The 17,630-nt window shown below is 47.0% G+C and overlaps 1 protein-coding gene across 1 annotated transcript in view; it reads right to left on the bottom strand.

Moving 5' to 3' along the window:
- Nucleotides 1–17,630, bottom strand: part of LOC137426023 (glycine receptor subunit beta) — a 253,604-nt gene that overhangs the window by 65,754 nt on the left and 170,220 nt on the right. The gene's annotated exons all lie outside the window — the stretch shown is intronic.

Here is a 17,630-nt window from a genome sequence, read left to right as displayed (position 1 = left end):
AGGGCTATTGCGTATTACAGTCGGGCACTTTCGAGGCCCGAACGAAATTATTGCGTTACCCGCAAAGAACTATTGGCCTTGCTGTCTGCAGTTGGACACTTTCACCCTTACCTTTATGGGAGGGAGTTTGTGATCCGAGTGGATCATGCCTCCTTGCAATGGCTCCATCGGTTCAAAGAGCCGGAGGGACAAATTGCAAGGTGGCTTGAGAGGCTGCAGCAGTATAATTTCACTGTGCAACATCGGCCTGGCAAAGCACATGCCAATGCAGACGCTCTCTCTCGGCGCCCCTGTTGGGAGGCACAGTGTAAATTTTGTGATAGACAAGAAGCCAAGGATCCAATTGGGCAGGGCCAAATTGATGCATGCCTATATGCAGCGAGAGTGACCAGGCAAACTTTGCCACAACCCCCACCTGAATTGGGCGATGTGAATTGGCAAGAGAGTCAAAGGGAGGATCCTGTTTTGGGGCCCCTTTTTCATTGGCTAGAGGAGGACAAAAGACCTTCTTGGGAGGAGATTGCTCCACACGGGGCCCAGGTAAAGGCCTATTGGGCACAGTGGCAGATATTGGGGTTGAAAGAGGGCTATTTGTTCAGAAAGTGGGTGACACCAACGGGCGATGTAGCTTCCTGGTTGATAATTGTACCCAACAAATTGAAGGAAGTGGTTATGGGGCACGTGCATGGGACTAGGACAATGGGACATTTGGGCGTGGCCAAAACGTTGTCCAAATTACGGCAGAGGTTCTACTGGGTGAATTCGGGCAGAGACATTCAAAATTGGGTGAGATCCTGCGACCTCTGCCGCAGGGACCCCCACGTGTGCGCAAGGCCCCGCTCCAGGTGTACAATGTTGGAGCACCACTCGAGCGGGTGGCAGTAGATGTGGGGCCCCTGCCAGCCACCCGCCGTGGGAATCGGTACATTATGGTGGCAATGGACTACTTCACCAAGTGGCCAGAAGCCTACCCATTGCCCAACCAGGAAGCCCGGCTGGTAGCTCAAGTTCTAGTTGAGGGATTCTTCTCCCGATTTGGCGTCCCAAGGGAGCTACACACTGACCAGGGCCGGAACTTTGAATCCACCCTCCTGCGGTCGGTGTGCGAGCTCCTCCAAATTCATAAGACCCGGACGACCCCCCTGAGGCCTCAGTCGGATGGGATGGTAGAGAGGTTCAACCGGACACTGTTGACACAATTGGCCCTCTTTACATCTGAAAACCAACAGGATTGGGACGAGCACCTTCCCTTTATATTGATGGCATAACGGACCGCCCAGCATGCGACCACTTGGTGCACCCCCGCCTTGTTGATGTTCGGTAGGGAGATGCGAGTCCCCACAGATTTGTTGATGGGACCGTCACCAGGGGAACCGGGTGAGCCAACTGTGGAAAGCTATGCAACCAATTTGAAAGCGAGCATGGAAAAGGCTCATGAGTTTGCGAGGAAGCAAATTGGCTTGGCTTCTTTGCATATGAAAACGCGGTATGATGCTCGGGCTCACACACCTCGGTTCCTTCCTGGAGACCTTGTTTGGCTCTACTGGCCCCGGAGAAGGAAGGGGGTGTGCCCAAAACTCACCTCACCTTGGAAGGGCCCCGGGGTGGTGCTTCGGCAGGTGACTGATGTGGTGTTTAAAATTCAGATGGGCCCGCATACCCTTCCACAGATAGTTCACGGGGATAGATTGAGCTCCTACATGGGTCGGGAGGCTCCGGGGTGGATTGGAAGGGAGGGAGAAATTAGGTGTGGTGGATGATGCTCTTGGACCCGACCAACCTGCAACTACCTGCACTTGAGGTGAGTGTTTTGAGGAGTACTGTCTTAGGCTTCAGGACTTGCTTTGGAAATTGGGGACATGTAATTTGGAGTTGGGAGGCGGGTGAGAGTGATGACATGGCTGGTGAGGGGATGGAATGGGGGCCACACAGTGTCTTGTGGGTGGCGTATGTTTTTGTGTTGTGGTTATGTGTTTTCATGTGGTCGTGAGAGTGGAACCTGGAGAGTGAGTGATGATTATTGGAGATAATGAGGGGTGATAATTGTGCTTTTGGAAATGTGTGATGGTTTAAACGTGAACTGGGGGATTTCACATGTAGCAGGCCATGGCAAACTTTGAAACATCTTTTGTACTACCATCATCGATGGAATTGTGCTGAGTTGTGTGGAGAATTGAATGGCAGCGGGGGAGGAAGTGTGTTTTGGGGTCTTGTGGGTGGGGAAGGTGTGTGTGTCCGCAGGTACAGAGCAAGCTCTGAGCTTGCCTGCGGGCCCCCCTCTGCGGCAATTACCCCTGGCAGCCGGTAGTAACTAGAAATTGGAGCTCGTCGGTGGAGGGTCTGGTTGGGCGCCGCGGGGTGAGGAAGTCCCCCGGTGACCCGTGTTGCTGCGCGGAAGCAGGAGGCAAGGGAGCCTGGTGTGTGTGGAGACCCTCACCGGCGAGGTAACGGCGGAAAGGGGCTGTTGGGCTGTCACGGGGCCAAGAGGTAAAGGGGGGGGGGCAATGAACTTGTAAGTCGGTTGACTTGTTTTTGGGACTGCGGGCACCACAGCCTGATACGCCCCCACCATCTTTTTGTGCGGTACCTCCCCGCTGCCTAGTTGAGGAATGCACACACACACGCGAATGACATCAATGCCATGGTCCTGCAGGGGGGGTGTATTGGAATAAGTGCTTTGTTGACTTTCGAAATGGCTTGATGATTTTTGGAATGTAATGATGAGTTTTGGAATGAGGATGAGCGGTTAAGGGGTCTGTGTTGCATGAATGTGGGCGAAATCCACCGAGCCATGTCACTCACCTGCAACATCTGGACAGGGCCCGTGGAAATTTAGGGGGTGCATTGGGATGGCCCCGCAGGTAAGGTTGTGTCTTGTGGCATCCACCGGGGGACGCGGTCTGTAGACCGGGGTATGTACAAAGGTTAGAGTTTTGAGTTTTTGTAAGATGGTTAAGTTTTGTGGTTAAGTTCGTGTTGCGTGTTGTTTGTTTCCCGGCTCCGCAGGAACAATGAAGAAAATGTACATACTTGCATGATGGTTAAGGGGTTTAGCATGTTAAGGAAGTGTAGGTCGGTAGTCCGACTCACTTCCCACAGCCCTTCCTGATGTATTTCATAGGTTAATTAAGTGTGTGACAGTAAGTGTTAAGGCTGGAATGGTAGCGCCTGCGGTGAACCTTGCAGGAGCTATGGTTCCAGGGGGGGGGGGGGGGGGCTGTGTTATGAATTTGGTAGAGCAATATGTAGAGCAGAGTATATCTGAGTAGGTGAAATGCTCCGGGATGTCGCGATAGCTAGAACCCACTATGTACCTTTAAGTTAGTATGTGTAGGCGTATGCCGGGATAATTGCGTATATATTTCCTGTACGGGGACAGGAAGTGCTAAGTAGTTAGGGCGATAAGGGTAACTTTGTGTGTTTTCCCACCCCTGTGGTCAATCCAATGTCCCTTTTGGCACCGCATCTAGACAGTAGGAATTCATGCCCCTAGCGCACCTACATTAATTAATTCCGTTCCCTTTCACATCAATGAAACAACACCCACCAAGACACACCCTGCTGAGACACGATGAGAAGGGGGTGGATCTTTTGACGTCACGAGAGGGCGTGACGGTGCGTGCGGGAACTGGAAGTGACGACTCGAAGGAGAAGAAGAGGAGACTTCGGAGTTGGACACGAGGCAGAGCAGACGCCATTTGGGGGGGAGCTGAGAGGATTCAGTCGTGATAAGAGTGCACTGGACATTTTTCCCCTCGTTCTTTCCTGCCTTCGTTCCCTCCATATTCCCTGCGATTGGATCACGTGGGCGGCTGTCCTGCCGAGGTTCGCCCCGTTGGTGGCCGTATTGGTGGCCTCTTGCATACCATCGCCAACCACTCACGATCTCCAAAGCGCCGGGCAGGGACGATAGCCCCAGGAACCGTGGTCCTTCGGACGGGGCGAGCGTTTGAGAATTGCGGGGCGAGAGGACTGGGGTCGGCGAGCGAGTCGCGTCGGGGAGACCACTCCCGCCCACATGTCAGGGCCTAGCCATCCGAGGCCTGCACTATCTCCACGCCACGCTCCCGAGCGAGCAGAGCTAAGAACGCACCACACACACACACACACACACACACCCTCTTTGTTCATTTCGTCGTCTGCCCTGTGGTTTGTTTAATAACTCTGTTGAGTGGGAGTACTCTATATAGGGGGTTTAGAGCATCATATTTCTTTGTTCTCGGAACCCTTAATAAATCCTTGTATTATTTTCTATATATATCTGAACGCAGTTTCCTGTTTGATTTTACTAGATAAGGCGGCGGAGCTTTGCTGTGTCCCGTCCCGCCATTCCGCGCGTTTAACTTTGTGTTTGATTTGGAAGCCGCTTTTGAGTTTTCGCCTCGAGAGTTAAAGCCTCGTCATCGGCCATCCGCAAATGTGGTGTTAATCGCGGTTGCGCGAGAGTACCTATCATGAACAATTTTGCATTCATTATTATCCTTATTAAATACTCTCCAAATTAATGTCAGAAAATTAGACCTGCCTGCCAATATTGTATGAGCCATTGCATGTTACTGAGTTATGTGTGTTAAAATTAGGGGAATAACCTGTTTTTAATTTTTTTTTACAAGTTGTCAATCATCGGTTGTCGTCATCACAAATGATAGAGTCCCCACAAATATCCCAACACAGCTCCATCGGTTTTCGAATACCCACATTCCCCAGTTATCACAGCAGATACACGTCGACCCTTCACACCTGCCTAATCCTACTCCCTCCGTTCCCTTTGCATTTGCATTCCATGAAAAGGATTTGCTGTACCCTTCATGATACTCTATAAGTCGTATGATGAGTAGATGCAGTTCTTGTCTAAGTGGTACTATGTCTTTGCTCTTAATAATGGCATTCTGAAAAAATCAGTCTCACCAAAAATAATAATAACCTGAAGGATCAGTAATATAACCAGGATCATAGATCTTTGGTGCTACGTGACAAAACTTACAGTAGCACGACTGGAGCTGGAAGCATTCATTTTGAGCATTTCTCATATGTCTCCAGAATCCTTTATCCATAAAACAGTTTAATCCATGTGATGGCTTTGTCATTATAAAATAGAAAAGGAATTTGATTGTAGCAGAACCTTCCACGATTACCAGCAAGCCTCATGTTACAAGCCTTCATATTATGTTATCCTCCCTTTGTTATTCTTCTTCTTTCATACGATCTTGTGGACAATTATAATTGAAGATCCAGTAATGAGAGCCATTTTATTGCAGCATCAGTGGCTCTGCATGGTTCTCCAAAGGACCTGCTGAATCTCCTTTGTACGCAGCCCTGTATGACATGTGGGACTGTCTGATCTTGATGGACACAAATACACACGGGACTCTCAGTTTGCTTCCATTTATCCATACTAGGGCATGCCCGTACTATATATATATCTAAAATTATATCCCCCCCCTCTATTTACATGAAATGGTTTGGTCCATTCGCAAAGCCAAAGCGAACGGCTTGCGAGTACGGTGACAATCCCCCCCCCTCTATTTACATGAAATGGTTTGGTCCATTCGCAAAGCCAAAGCGAACGGCTTGCGAGTACGGTGACAATCCCCCCCCCCCCCCCCCCCTCTATTTACATGAAATGGTTTGGTCCAAAGCGAACGGCTTGCGGAGTTTGGTAAAGAAATCGCCATAGCTCGGTAACTACTTCTCCGATTAATATGAAACCTTGAAAAGGCACATCCTCAGGTCCCCAGCAATATACCTGGCAAGTTTCAAGTATATCGGACCCGTGGTTGTCGAGAAACAGCGGTCACAGACAAACAAACACACAGACACACAGACACACAGACACACACACACACACAGAGATTACTGGAATTATAGATAGACTAGGGCATGCCCGTACTATATATATATCTAAAATTATATCCCCCCCCTCTATTTACATGAAATGGTTTGGTCCATTCGCAAAGCCAAAGCGAACGGCTTGCGAGTACGGTGACAACCCCCCCCCCCCCTCTATTTACATGAAATGGTTTGGTCCATTCGCAAAGCCAAAGCGAACGGCTTGCGAGTACGGTGACAATCCCCCCCCCCCCCCCTCTATTTACATGAAATGGTTTGGTCCAAAGCGAACGGCTTGAGGAGTTTGGTAAATAAATCGCCATAGCTCGGTAACTACTTCTCCGATTAATATGAAACCTTGAAAAGGCACATCCTCGGGTCCCCAGCAATATACCTGGCAAGTTTCAAGTATATCGGACCCGTGGTTGTCGAGAAACAGCGGTCACAGACAAACGACACACACACATACACACATACACACACACATACACACAGAGATTACTGGAATTATAGATAGAAGATTATGAGCGATCCTTGCATGCAGGGTTCGCAGTCAATACCACTCAGGCTTCCCTTTGTTATTCACTGTTCTTTCTCAACAATTTCCTTTAAGCACAAGAGAATGGTTCAAGGCAGGTGTTTGCACACAATTTCCCTCAAATAGTTTTAGCTGTGCGAGTTTGGCTGCACATTTTTGTTCGCTGTGCAAGATACAGTTTGAAGGGCACACAAACGACATTACAATTTCCACTTAGACGGGATAAAACTTTCATAATTAATCCTGAACCGGAAAATGGAACTGCGAACCAGTAAAAATAAAAGTAAAAATAACAAAAACATTTTAACAATGAAAGTTGGATACTAATCATCATATACAGTACCAGCAAAGTTATCCGGGGCTGCGCACTGCTGTTCGAATCCTGTTGGCATTTTGAAAAAGTTACATTTTGGTTTTTCTTCTAATGTTGTGTGGGTGCCTAAAACAATTCCCTACACCTACTATGGAATGGGGTCAGAAGTCATTTAATATTACATTTCACATAACTACAAAGGCTATAGACATAGAGCGATTTAAACGTTCCCCCCCCTTACCACCCCCCCCCCCCCCAAAAAAAAACACTCCCCAGCATTTACTGTGAAGCTCTGAAAGTTTGACGAATATCGGTTTGGCCATCTGAGAAAAATGGCGACACACACACAAACAAACAGACAGACACACAAACAAACATTTATTTTGTAATATACATATATTCTCTGCCAGTCTGTCACTTTGTCACTCTGTAGCTCTGTCTGTCCAGGGTGGAGCGTGGCAGGCCCCCTGACTCCACCCACAATTGTAACCTCAATAAATCAAATCATATGTACGCCATTTTGGTCAGCACCTATAGGCTTCAGGCTTCAGGCCTCTGGTGTACATTTGAAGACTGAACAATGCGTCTTCTATCATGAAAGAAAGGTAATTTTTGATTATAACTCTTGCACAGGAAACAAGGTTATGCATGTTTTGTTCGGGAGCGAATGAGACAGCAGTTTTATTGCTGGAACACCACACAAAGAAAAATTCTGTACAATCAATCAAGTTTATATAACTGAACATCAAATTGTTGTTGTAAAACATAAAAACTGAAAACGTTGTTTATCGCGAACGAAAGGTACGTTTTGTGAAATCGTACGAAACTTCCGGTATGCACCTACCTCTCCGTATATCCGAAGAGTTCTTTTTATTTTAAATTCTTTGGAAAAAAAAACGTTTTTAATTAAAAGGAAAATACGTTTCTTTTCAACTTAAATCTTCAGCTTCAGTTGTTTATAAAAATGGAATATTATGTATATTACAAATACATTTGTGCAAAATAAATTATGGTGTATTATGATTGGTGCAAATCATTACAGCAAGTGGTGTAAACACAGCAACTCACGGACAGTCATTATCCTCAGTTAAAACAAGCCTGTCTCCATAGTGACGTGTGATGAGGCCTTTTGAATTGCACAGCGGGATTTGAAATTAAGTAGTGTTGAGGTCATTTTAATAAAATGGCGGTGAGGTGGTTTGAATTATGTGACATGTACGTGGTTGTGAGGTGTTTTGAATTACGTGGTGGTGAGTTATTTTGAACTACGGGGTGGTGATGTCAAGTATTTAGTATACGGCACATATATCTGTGCAGGGACTGTCATGTCCCGTCATATCACGAATCTACTCGCTCAAACTTTTGTGAAATCGTCCCAAACTTCCAGTCGGCACCTACCCCTAAGTATGTGCTAAGGGAAATGTATGTGCCTCACCTTTTTGAAATTTTCTTTAAAAAAAAAATTTCTTGAAAAACTTTTTCGAATTAAATCGTCAACTTCAGTTGCTTAGAAAAATCACGAATATTATAAATAAATTTGTGGAAAATAAATGTTTGTATTATGATTGGTGTAAATTATGACAACACAGAAACTCAGGTACAGTCATCATCCTCAGTTAAACCAAGGCTGTGCTTCTGCAGCAATGTGTGGTGAGGTAAGTGTAGTGAGCCGATCCACACTCGTATATGTATGTATATATATATATATATATATATATATATATATATATATATATATATATATATAAAGTTCAAAACACACCTGGTCACAAGTGTGCCGCATTGACCAGGTCCTCAGTCGAGGTCCTCAGCATCATCCCGTTTCGGCCCTTCAACCTCGATACGGTCAGCTAAGGTAAGTGTATTATGTTTGGTGTAAATTATGACAACACAGAAACTCAGGCAGTCATCATCCTCAGTTAAACCAAGTCTGTGCTTCTGCAGCAATGTGTGGTGAGGTAAGTGTAGCGAGCCGATCCACGCTAGTATATGTATGTATATGTGTATGTATGTATATATATATATATATATATATATATATATATATATATATATATATATATATATATATATATATATATATATATATATATATTGTTACCGATCGCGGTTTAGATGTTATGATGGGCCGAGCGGATGGTCCAACCGCGACCGTTACAGGATCCCCGACTCACCCGATTCACCCAGAACTTTGGCCGTATCGCACCGCAGCTGCCCAATCTGGGAAAAGACTAAAACGACGAAATGCAAAGAGGAAAAGGAATAAGACGAGAAGACGGACAGAAGAGTAATGGGATTTATTGTACACACACAAGCAAAAAGGAGCAATCAAGTTTATTTACAGGGACATGAGACGCAGGTGACACAGTGCAAATACTAGCTTATACAGACTTAATTAACCCCGGGACAGAACAAACAAAACAAACTCACGTACACAAGAAGGGTGGAAAGGCAGGAGGTGGATGGCTGGAGGGAGAGGAAGGTCCAAGGGGGTCCTGCAGCACGATCGGCGCGTTTAGCAGCCGCCGTTCCTTCACGGCCTTGCTCAAAACCGCCGTTCAGGCCCCAAGCTGCTGTTGTGGCTGCTGTGGACGTCGCGTGCTTTCCCAGGACTTGTCTGACTCGTTGGTGTCCAAACCCTCAACTCTTTCTTGGTCCACTCACTCCTCACCACCGACTCCTCACCGCAACCAACGCAACCACTGACCACCACCACCGACTCCCCACCGCAACCAACGCAACCAACTGACCACCGACTCCACTGACTGACTCTGACTCACCCTCTCACGCCACTTGCGCGCGCGCCTTTATAGCGCCTCCAGCGATCAAGCCGCCGGCCTTCAGGACACGCCCATCGGTGTGCTCACCTCGGCCCTGGTTGGTCATGCGACCCTCTGGCTCCGCCCTTGATGACGACGGGCGGGCACGCCCCTCTTCCCCGACTCGAGCACTTGTTCAATGGTGGTTTTGGAGGGGAGGTAATTGGCAATCGAGGCTCGGCAATGACGAAAGGGGATGTGAAGGAAATGGAGATTTTGGGGATGGGAATGAAAGGGGATCTATTCTCTTTCACTGGTGCAATGGAGTACTTCAATTAATGGGAGACACAGCCTTACTCTAAAACACAGAATAAGATATAACTATCGAACAGGGGTATTCTATTATTGGCTGACGTGTATGCTTGTGGACTAATTATGGGATGCCCTTTCACCTTTACACAGCTCCGGAGGCAGGGGGGCGCAGAATAAACAATAATAATAATTTACACAATCAAAAAAATATACAGTCCTCATATCCGCAACAATATATATATATATATATATATATATATATATATATATATATATATATATATATATATATATATATAGATAGATATATATAGATATATATATATATATATTGAAAATGATAGCACACTGAGCAGTAAAATAATTAAAATTCTTTATTAATCACCTGACGTTTCGAGAGAAAACTAGTTCTCTTCCTCAGAGGCATTGAGTGTGGTGGTGAAACCGTTAAGTTCTGTCGGAGACGGTTCACGTCAAGGATTGGTCCAAGTCCTTGCCAATCACAGGACTTCCCTGCATTCATATGACTCTGCCGTTTTCGACGTTGTAATTGATTGCGTATTGCTTTGTATGTGGGGTGTAAGTCCATGTGTCGGTTGATGGAGTTTTCATCAGAGTACAAGGCCTCAATAATCTCGCGGTTCACTCTCAAAGATCCTGTGCCAAGGATCGTGGTCTGATTCCATGAGAATGTGTGTTGGTGTGTGTGTGTATGTATGTCGCACCCAATGACGACCTGTTTTGTCGTCTTACAGCACGTTGGTGTTCAGTTTTTTGTTTTTTTTGTATACAAGATCGTGGCTCGTGAAAGAGCTAACATTAATCACACAAAAAGTCAAACCGACAAATAAAACATACAATCAGGGGAGCAGTAGACAAGATGGAGAGAGAGGGGGAAGCACACAAACACAACATTTGAGAGCAGGGACATCGAGAGATCTGTGGGAGGAAGAGGGCTTGGGGGGAGCTGGGAGAGGTATAAAACATATGGACACTGCAAGGACTTCCAGGAAAGAAGTTGGAATTTCAAAAAAAGTGTATCTGGGGTAAATTAGCTTGGGTAGAAAAGATCAAGCTTTTGGATGGGGGAAAGATAAGATCTGTAGGAAAGATAAGAGATGGTGGTGAACAGCTGTTTTAAATACCTGGAGGGAGGAGTGGGATTAAAGAGAGTGAGGGAGTTTGTTCCAGAGGTGGGCGAAAAGAGGAATGTAAGAGTGAAGGTGAGCAGAGAGCCTAGATTTTGGCAGTTTAACCGTAAGAGTGTTGCAGGCAGATCTTGTGCGACCTGTAGGAATATTTGGGGGACAGAGCACAGAGAGAGCAGGGGGATCCTTGGCCGGAGAGGAGTCGGTAGAAGACAGAAAGACCACCAACCTGCCTGCGGTGAGTGATTGAAAGGCCCTCGGAGTTAGCTTCATCGCGGAGGATTCCAATGATTCTGAAAGCTTTGGTTTCAACAGCGTGAAGCCGAGCTAGGTGTGAGGCAGGAGCACCGGCCCAGAGGGGAGAACAGTATTCCATTGAGCTGCGGATGAAAGCCTTGTATGTGGTGAGGAGCTCAGGTGTGCCAAGGAAGGACTTCGCACGACGGAGGATGCCCAGTCGGCGACTGGCATTGGAGGCCAGCTTGGAAATGTGGATTTCCCAGGAAAGATCATGGCAGATCGTGAGACCCAGAAGCTTGAGCGACAGAACTTCTTGGAGAGGATTGTTGAGAAAGTAGATGGGAGGGTTGTCCCTGCAGTTTTTTATTTTTTTTTTTGTTTTTTTTTGTTGTATATTGAATCGAGGCTCGTGAAAGAGCTAACATTTATTTCACAAACAAATCAACGAGACAAACAAAATATACAAAAAGAGGGAGCGGAAGACAAGATGGGGAGAGAAGGGGAAGCACACAACCACAACATTTGAGAGCAGGGAGAAGTGTGGGAGGGAGAGGGCTTGGGCGGAGGAGGCGTGGGAAGGGGGGGAGGGGGGAGAGGTATAAAACACAAGGGGACCGAAATTAGCGGGGGTAGAAAAGATCAAGGTTTTGGATGGGGGAGGATAAGAGATTGTGGTGAACAGCTGTTTTAAAGACCTGGAGGGTGGAGTGGGATTGAAGAGAGTGAGGGAGTTTGTTCCAGAGGCGGGAGAAAAGAGGAATGAAGGAGTGAAGGTGAGCAGAAAGTCTTGATTTTGGCAGTTTAACCATAAGAGGGTTGCAGGCAGATCTTGTGCGACCTGTAGGAATATTTGGGGGACAGAGCCCAGAGAGAGCTGGGGGGGCAAGGCCAGAGAGGAGTCGGTAGAAGACGGAAAGACCACCAACCTGCCTGCGGTGAGTGAGTGAAAGGCCCTTGGAGTTAACTTCATCGCGGGACATTCCAATGATTCTGAACGCTTTGGTTTCAACAGCGTGAAGACGAGCTAGGTGTGAGGCAGGAGCACCAGAGCAGAGGGGAGAGCAGTATTCCATAGAGCTGCGGATGAAAGCCTTGTATGTGGTGAGGAGCTCAGGTGTGCCAAGGAAGGACTTCGCACGACGGAGGATGCCCAGTCGGCGACTGGCTTTGGAGGCCAGATTTGAAATGTGGTTTTCCCAGGAAAGATCATGGCGAATAGTGAGACCCAAAAGCTTGAGTGACAGAACTTCTTGGAGAGGATTATTCAGAAAGTGGATGGGAGGGTTGTCCAGTCGGTCTTTTCGGAGAGACATCGTAAGAGTGTGAGATTTATCAGGATTGAAAGACATGTTCCATTTGTTTGCCCAGTGTGTGATTTTGTCCAGGTCTGCAGAGAGTGAGGAGGCTGCAGACTGCCGATCTGAGGGATGAGGAATGGAGCGACAGAGAGTAGAGTCGTCAGCAAAGAGATAGAGAGGATTTTCAAGAGAGTCAGAGAGACCATTGATGAAGACCAGAAAAAGCACAGGGCCCAGAACACTACCTTGGGGAACTCCAGCCTGAACAGGAAGAGGAGATGAGAGAAATCCCATTCAGGGCCACACGTTGACTATGACCAGAGAGGAAGTCTGCCAGCCATGCGTGGAGATTTCCATGGATACCAAAGGAGGAGGGTTTGGTGAGCAGAGCAGGGTGCCAGACCGTATCGAAGGCATGTGAAATGTCAAGGGAGACGGCTCTAATTTCCTGTTTGGCATTGAGGACCTCCATCCATTGTTGAGAAAGCAGAAGCAGCATGTCCAGAGTAGAGTGACCAGGTCTGAAACCAAATTGATTATCAGAGATCAAGCCATTGGAGAAGAGGAAAGATTTCATATCTGAAGCAATGATTTATTCCATGACTTTGCTGATAATTGGGAGAAGGCTGATTGGTCTGTAGTTGCTAGGATCTGTTTTTGCACCTTTTTTGTGCAAAGTGGTGATGTTGGCTGATTTCCAAGCAGATGGCAGATGACCTTGAGCAAAAGAGAGGGTGTAGAGAACAGAAAGAGGGAGTGAAAGAGCGGAAGAACATGATTTTAGGACCCGTGGGCTGATGCCGTCAGGACCAGTTGCAGAATCAGAGTCGAGGGTTGACAGAAACTTTTCCACCTTGTCAGGAGGAAAGGACACAGAGTCCAGGAGCAGCTGGGTACGGTGGGTACAGAAAGGGATGGGTTTGGGACACAAGATTTAGAGGCAAACACAGAGTTGAGGCATTCAGCTTTTTCATGTGCGGAGTCAGCCGTTAAGCCGTTTGAGGTGAGGGAGGGGATGGAGGGGGAACAAACACCAGAAACAGATTTGACCAGACGCCACCAGGATTTGGAAGAGGGAGACAGATAAGAGAGTTTGGTCTTGAGAACGGTGAGATATTGTTTTCTGGCTCTCCTGAGGGTGGACACACACTTGTTTCGGGCTTTGTGAAAGGAAATGAGATTTCCTTCCGTTGGATTTGCTTTCCAGGAGACGAAAGCAAGTTGTTTCAGGGCAACAGCCTCACCACAAGATTCCGTGTACCATGGACGGGAGGAAGGGAATGACAACTGAAGACGAGATGGGATAAATCTGTGCATGAGAGAGAGCAATTTCCTTTGAAAGAATTCCCAGGATGAGTTGATGTCAGAGGCGGTAGAGATGGGAGACCAGTCCAGATGATTGATGGCTGCTTGAAGACCGTGCCAGTTGGCCTGAGTGAAATGCCAGACTCGTCGACGCTGAGGAGGCTCTCTGAGAATGGTCAGAGAGATGTCCACTTTGACAAGCACATGATCAGATGAGCCATTTGGAGCAGAAGAAGAGCAGCAGACATTTCCAGGGAAGTTAGTCATAACCAAGTCCAGAAGAGAAGATGCTCCGTTGACTGAGATCCGGGTTGGGAAATTGACAGATTGTGTCAGTCCCAGTGAGTCGCAGAAGTCCTTTGCTGAAGAGCCATGGCTGGTGAGAGAGGTACCCACAGTCCCACACCCAGCCAATTGGCATGGTGACAATTGAAATCACCACATATGAGGAAGAGAGAGTTGGGATGGGTAGATAGAAGTTGGTCCATATTATCAGACAGCGAGATGTAGATGGAGTCATCACTGTTTGGTGGACGGTACAACACACATATGCACAAAAGGTGGGAGCGAAGGGGAAGCCGTAGCCAAAGGTATTCCTGGGGGTGAGGTGGAGAGAGGGCAGTGTAGGGCGAGTGAGGAAGAGAGTTTTTGTTATAAAGATAGCAACCCCACCTCCAGGACGAGGCTGAGGTCTATCATACCGGAGGAGGGAGTAACCTGGGAGAGATACTAAGGAATCAGAGACATCATGAAGGAGGAAAGTTTCTGTTAAGCAGATCACGTCTGGTTTGTCAGAAGCAAACTGTATGGAGAGATCAGTCAAGTTTGAGCGAAGGCCCCGGATGCTTGAGGTCCATACCGTTAATGAAGAGGAAGGGGGAGCATCGGATACAGAACGGGGGGGTAGGGTAAGATGTGGAAGAGGAGGAAGTGGTAGGGAGAGCTGTTGCAGGTGTGTCAGAGATTTCAGAATAGCTTGGAGAAAGGGAAGAATGAGGCGGACAAAAGGTTTGATGGTGTTTGGATGAGGCACAGTGAGGTGTTATTTGAGGAGGGGAAGAGCGAGGCAGAAGGTTGGGGGAGATGAAGGTGAAAGTTGGAAGGGGGACGAAGCGGGGAGGACGCTTTTAGGAGGAGGGGTGGGAGGGGAGTCTAGGAGGGGAGGAGCGAGGGAGAGTCTCGGAGGGGAGGGGTGTGGGGGGAGTTTAGGAGGGAGGGGAGGGAAGGGGCAAGGGGGGAGATTTGAAAGGGATGGGTGATGGGCAGGATTTGGAGGGGAGGGGTGATGGGGAAGTTTTGGAGGGGAGGGGGGATGGGGAAGTTTTGGAGGGAAGGGGGGATGGGGAAGATTTGGAGGGGAGGGGTGAGATTGGGTTTTGAAAAGTGTACGATTCATGGGAAACGAACATTTTTTGCAAAATGAGTTTGAGACCTTCGAGTCAAAAATACGTTTGAGGAAGCTGAAGGAGGGGAGGAGTTCTGGAGAGTTTAGGGAATGTAGAAAAGAGGAACTGTAAGAGATGGTATTATTATTATTTTTTGGAATGAATAGATTTGGTGAGCAAGACGAAAGCATCCTTTTGTTGGAGAAGAAGAAAAAGGTGTTATAATATATGAGAGAAAATAGTTGTTCAGGGGAGAGATTATATATTTCTAACCACGTGATCGCGTGATCGCGAACAACGTGAACGAAGAACGAACGAACAAATAAGAACAACAAATAAACGAATTAGACCTGAGAAGAAAAAAAAATTTTGGTTTTTTTTTTTTTTTTTTGAGTAGAGATATTAAACAAGGAGGTATGGGGTGAACGACTGGTACGAAACAGAGAACGAAAATAATTGCAGCGCGTTCGACGAACCGCTGAGAGAAAACAAAACCACAAGGTCGGAGACGGTACGGTAGCCTAAGCCTACGAGTACTAGGCCTCAGAATACTCGATACGCATTAACCGACGATTGTGTATACATGTACGAAAAATTAGCACCGAAAATTTTCCTAAAGATACGCTATAGGTACAAACACCGAAAGATAGATACAGTCTCGACAAAAACACAATTGTGAAAGATTACTTAGCTTCGAAAGCGTGAGTGCATGGAACAGCTTCGACAGTTAACCTTGTAGTTAAGCGTTTGCATGTTTGGCCCACATAATTGGCTTCACACTCTTCACATTGTATGTTGTAGATGACATTCTTTCTGTCAAATTTGTTCACTTGGTATTTTGGTTTTGACAGCTGTCCTCATAAGGATGTTTGTGGTTTGTGAGTGATGTTAATGTTGTACTCACATAGTATGAGGCCTGTGCTTTCAGCGGCGTGTTGTATGTATGGTAATGCCACCGTGTGTGGAGCTGTGGTTGGATTGTTGTTGCCGTAGTTGGATTTGCGGCGACAAGATTTGATAAATGCATTTGGGTATTGGTTTTCTCACAGTAGTTGAGTGACGTGCAGCATTTCCATCCAGCGTTGTTCATGGTCACTGCAGTGTGTTTTTGCACGATCTACTAAGCTGCGAACACAACTTATTTTGTGGCAGGTGGGATGACCACTACGGGAATCCAACACTTTGTCTGTGTTAGGAGGTTTACGGTACACCTGCGTGTGTAGCTTGCCGTTTCCGTCCCTGGAAAGATGTAAATCCAGGAATGGTGGAGACCCAGTCTGTTCTACTTCACATGTGAATTGTATTGCTGGCCATGTTGAATTTATCTTTGTGTGGAAAAGGTCAACATCCACCTTCTTTATGATCACGAATGTGTCGTCAACGTACCGCAGCCACAACCTCGGAGAAGGATCACCATGTGGTGTTAGATCTTCAAAGCGTTGCATCACCAAATCGGCGATGAGCCCTGAGATGGGTGAGCCCATCGGGGTTCCTTCATGTTCATGATATATGTTGCTGTCGAATACAAAGTGCGTTGATTTGAGGCAGAGTTGAAATGGTGACATGAGAGGTCCAGAGCTGAGGTGGCTGTTTCTCGCTAGTTCTTGGTCGTTGTTGATTTATTGTTCTGAGGTCTGTGTTGCTAAATCGACGGGAATGGATGTAAATAATGAAACCAGGTCGAATGAAATCATTATTTCATCACTCTCGATGCGGACATTTCTGATTCGGTTGATAAAATCTTTAGCGCTCTTTACATTGTGTGCTGAGTGTGTTGTTAAGTATTTGAGTTGGTGGAAAAGCCACTTAGCGAGATTGTAGGGGGTGCTCCTCGGAGGCCCAGATTATAGGTGGGTGCTCCTTGGAGGGCCAGATTGTAGGTGGGTGCTCCTCGGAGGGCCAGATTGTAGGTGGGTGCTCCTCAAGAGGGCCAGATTGTAGGTGGGTGCACCTCGGAGGGCCAGATTGTAGGTGGGTGCTCCTCGGAGGGACAGAATGTAGGTGGGTGCTCCTCGGAGGGCCAGTTTGTAGGTGGATGTTCCTCGGAGGGCCACGATGGGTCGTAGTGGGACATCTATCTTGTGAATCTCTGGTAACCCGTAGAAACGTGGAATGACGGAGTTGTTTGGTCTCATCACGTCCCATTCTTGATTTGTGAGGAGGTTTGCATCTCGTAGTTTATGTGAGGTGGTAGTTATCTGCTTGCCAATGGTCTTTGTAGGGTCACAAGACTTTGTGTGGTAGATGTTTTTTGTCGTCCAATAAAGCTTTTCTGATAAAAACTCCATCAACCGACACATCGACTTGCACCTCACATACAAAGCAGCACTACGCAATCAATTACAACATCAAAAATGGCAGAGTCATTTAAATGCAGGGAAGCCCTGTGATTGGCAAGGACTTAGACCAATCCATCACGTGAACCGTCCCTGACGGAACTTAGCGGTTTCACCACCACACCACACTCAACGCCTCTGAGGAAGAGAGCTATTTTGCTTTGGAA

This window comes from Myxine glutinosa, chromosome 4, assembly GCF_964187855.1.
Source record: "Myxine glutinosa chromosome 4, kmMyxGlut1.1, whole genome shotgun sequence".
NCBI lineage: Eukaryota > Metazoa > Chordata > Myxini > Myxiniformes > Myxinidae > Myxine > Myxine glutinosa.
Note: the sequence above shows the minus strand (reverse complement) of the source record. Positions and strands in the feature narration are given on the sequence as shown.